This window comes from Pieris rapae, chromosome W (assembly GCF_905147795.1).
Source record: "Pieris rapae chromosome W, ilPieRapa1.1, whole genome shotgun sequence".
NCBI lineage: Eukaryota > Metazoa > Arthropoda > Insecta > Lepidoptera > Pieridae > Pieris > Pieris rapae.
Genome location: NC_059533.1, coordinates 2,925,535 through 2,928,732, shown reverse-complemented (window position 1 = coordinate 2,928,732; position 3,198 = coordinate 2,925,535). Strand labels below are relative to the sequence as shown.

At 39.3% G+C, this 3,198-nt stretch overlaps 1 long non-coding RNA gene across 1 annotated transcript; it reads left to right on the top strand.

Moving 5' to 3' along the window:
* Positions 1 to 324: 324 nt before the first annotated feature.
* Positions 325 to 1,801, top strand: LOC123690497. The gene is made up of 2 exons (XR_006751118.1): positions 325 to 624; positions 1,471 to 1,801. It is a non-coding gene; the product is annotated as an uncharacterized LOC123690497 (long non-coding RNA).
* Positions 1,802 to 3,198: the final 1,397 nt, after the last annotated feature.

Below are 3,198 nucleotides of genomic sequence, written 5' to 3'. Positions count from 1 at the left end.
GGACTTACCATATTTATTCAAGCTAGTACAGCAAATGGGTGGCCTAAAGAAGCTAACAAAAATAGTACAATGGAACAAAGTTGCCGAGCAATTAAAGTGTTGTAATAATTTAAAAAATCCCGGTCAAAAAATTAAACAAATTTATGAAAAATATCTACTAACATATGAAGTGATGACAACGTTGGAGAATGAAAATTTGATAGAACAAGTGGAACGTGCGAAATAAGTCAATCAAGGATGTTTAACCGTGCACGAAGTCCTTTGCAGGCATAAAAGCAAATGCTGGAGCCAGGTGATTCGACAGATAATTATTCGTCTGATGAAATCCCGACAAAAGATCGTTTAGTATTAAATGCCCTTGCTGAGACTGAAGACTGCATTGTTCCCGGTCGATCAATGAATCTTCACGCTTTTCAAAAAGTGGCAGAAGTCGCTTCCAATGCATTTTTGTCTTCCACAACTCGGAAAACAAATTCCATGGAAAAAGTATATTGGGACCTTGTCTTGTCGAGGACAAAGCATGTCTGTGTAAACGCAGCTTCCATAGACACGGGTGCCGCAGATTATGGGTTCCCAAATAATGATTCCACCGACCATTATAGTAGACATCCTTGGAACTTGAAGGTGAGAGATCATTTTGAAACTCAATATTCTTAATAAGTTTATCTAATTTTAACATTAAAAGAAAATTATATAAAACTAGCTGACCTGGCAAACGTCGTCTTGCCAAACTACTACCTTTAACTCAGCGCCATCTGTTAGAATTGTATCAAATAATAAACAAATGTTAATGTTATCGTAATTTTAGTAAGGATGCCTATTTTTTTGAAAATGAAATATAGCCTATGTCACTCAGGAATGATGTAGCTTTCCAACAGTGAAAGAATTTTTCAAATCTGCCAAGTAGTTTCGGAGCCTATTCAATTCATACAAACAAACAAACAAAAAATCAAACCTTTCCTCTTTATAATATTAGTATAGATGTAAGTAATAACTGCAATTTTGAGTTGTTTTCATATTTTACTAACACCGTAGGTATTGGACAGTATTAAAAATTATATGGAAAGTAAAATATTATTGAGTTAAATTGTGTTATTGATAATAGCTGAGTTTAATCATCCGACGTTTGTCGTTCGTTTTTGCCGCGCACCACCACTATGTGGAACCAGCTAGACACTGAAGTATTTCCAAAGCAATTCCTTCTTCTTCTTCTTGGGGTTCTTCAAGAAAAGAGTGTACCAAAAGCCAGCACGAAGCGCGAACCCTCTGGAATTAATAGTGGCAATCGACGACGGTATTACTTAACATCAACAGGACCCGTTAGACCCCTGCTCTATAAAAAAATGCTGACTGGCATAGTACGTTATAGGGGCTTTGCCTTGGTTTGATCAATATTTATTTTACATTTTCTATAGCCACTACTTATGTTAAATGCATTTAAATTCTTATTAATCGTATTCATTATTTCAGTGTATCGGTAGGGAGATACAGAACATGTTAAGTTTCCTGGGTCCCGTGGTTGGAATGACTGCGCCCACATTACATCTGGGAATGCTGTTCTCGACGAGTTGCTGGCACAGAGACCCTCATGGCCTCCCATGGATTGGGTATATGCATTGTGCACGATAGAAGTATATTTAAGAAGTTGCATATTAAACGTTGTTGCGGGGGTGCGGTGCGTGCGGGGCGCGACAAGTTGCACGACCGGTTTTGTAGTAAATTTTGTTCACTTCTTCTCTTCGGCGCTGGACTTCGTGTCGTCCCCCCGTTCGCTCAGCTACTGCACGACATTGAACATTAACACGTGTTTTATTATTCGTTTTCGTATCGATTCGCAATAAGAACATTTTTTGGTCTTCGAACCGGATGGACATTAAAAGATGGATTTCTCGAAATACGTAGTGAAATATCTATTCATTTGTTTAGTGTCAAGTGATAGTGCACGTGTTGAATATAGTTAACATTAAATTCGTTTGTAGTTAGTTGTGTATTGAATTGTTTCGTTTTAGTGGTTCCTTAATATAGTGTTCGTTTCGTTAAAATTTTATATTAAGTGATCAACATATTACGTATCTAATTGCAAGTTAACTATTTAATTAATCGAGCGTGCCTACCGTCTAACTGTCGAAATAAACGTCGAATTTAGAGTTAATAAGTTTGAGAATATTGTTTTGTAATTGTGTAAAATAGAACATGATAATTGTGTTGTGGATACGAGTGGGGTGAGATATTTAATTAAATTATATTTAAGTAAATACGACGTGTGTTGTGCTTTGAAAATATAATGTGTTAAATATTTTATAGTGTGTATTTGTAGTGCTGTACTGACTCTAAAACAGTACTTGCCTGGTTACGGTCGGGCCCGCGGGTTTTCAAACCATTCGTTGCTCACCGAGTAGCTAAAATAGAAGAAGGAACGAAAGTAAATGAATGGAGATGGGTACCAACTGCTTTAAATGTTGCTGACAACACTACAAGACAGGTACCTCGAAGTTTCAACAGCGAGCATCGATGGTTTGAGGGACCAGAATTCCTTTATTCGTCAGAAGAAAACTGGCCCCAGGAAGAAGTGGCAGAGATTGTTGCTACGGGAGAGGAGCGCGTGGCAGCAATAAATAATAATGTAAAGCCTTGCTTAAAAGAGTCCCTTCCAGAGGCAACAAGATTCTCCTCTTGGATCCGTCTCATTAGAAGTACTGGAAGAGTTCTACAATTTATCGGATTATGTGGCCAAAGAAGACACGCGAAGACAGTATCTCTGGAAGCACATCACATAAAGAAAGCCGAAACATTATGGTGGAAAGCGTCACAAGAAGCATGCTTTGAAGAGGATTTGCGGCGGCTGCGTGGCAATCTTCCTGTCGGGAAAAACAGTCGACTTCGAACTTTAAGCGTTTCAATAGACGAAGAAGGAATCATACGTTTAAAGTCACGAATAGAATCAGCCCCAGACCTGCCAGAGAAACAACGATCTCCTCCGATTTTGGACGGAAATAGCTATTATGTCCGTCTGTATATCGCCTGGATACATTAAGCTAACCACCATATAACGTATATTACAGAATCGCCGAGATCCCAGGAGCCGTAGCACCGCCCCTAAGCTTGGTGACCTAGTCCTGCTGGTGGACGACGCCATTCCTCGTAACTCTTGGCCCAAGGGACGCGTCACCGCCACGTACCCCGGGAAGGATGGAGTCG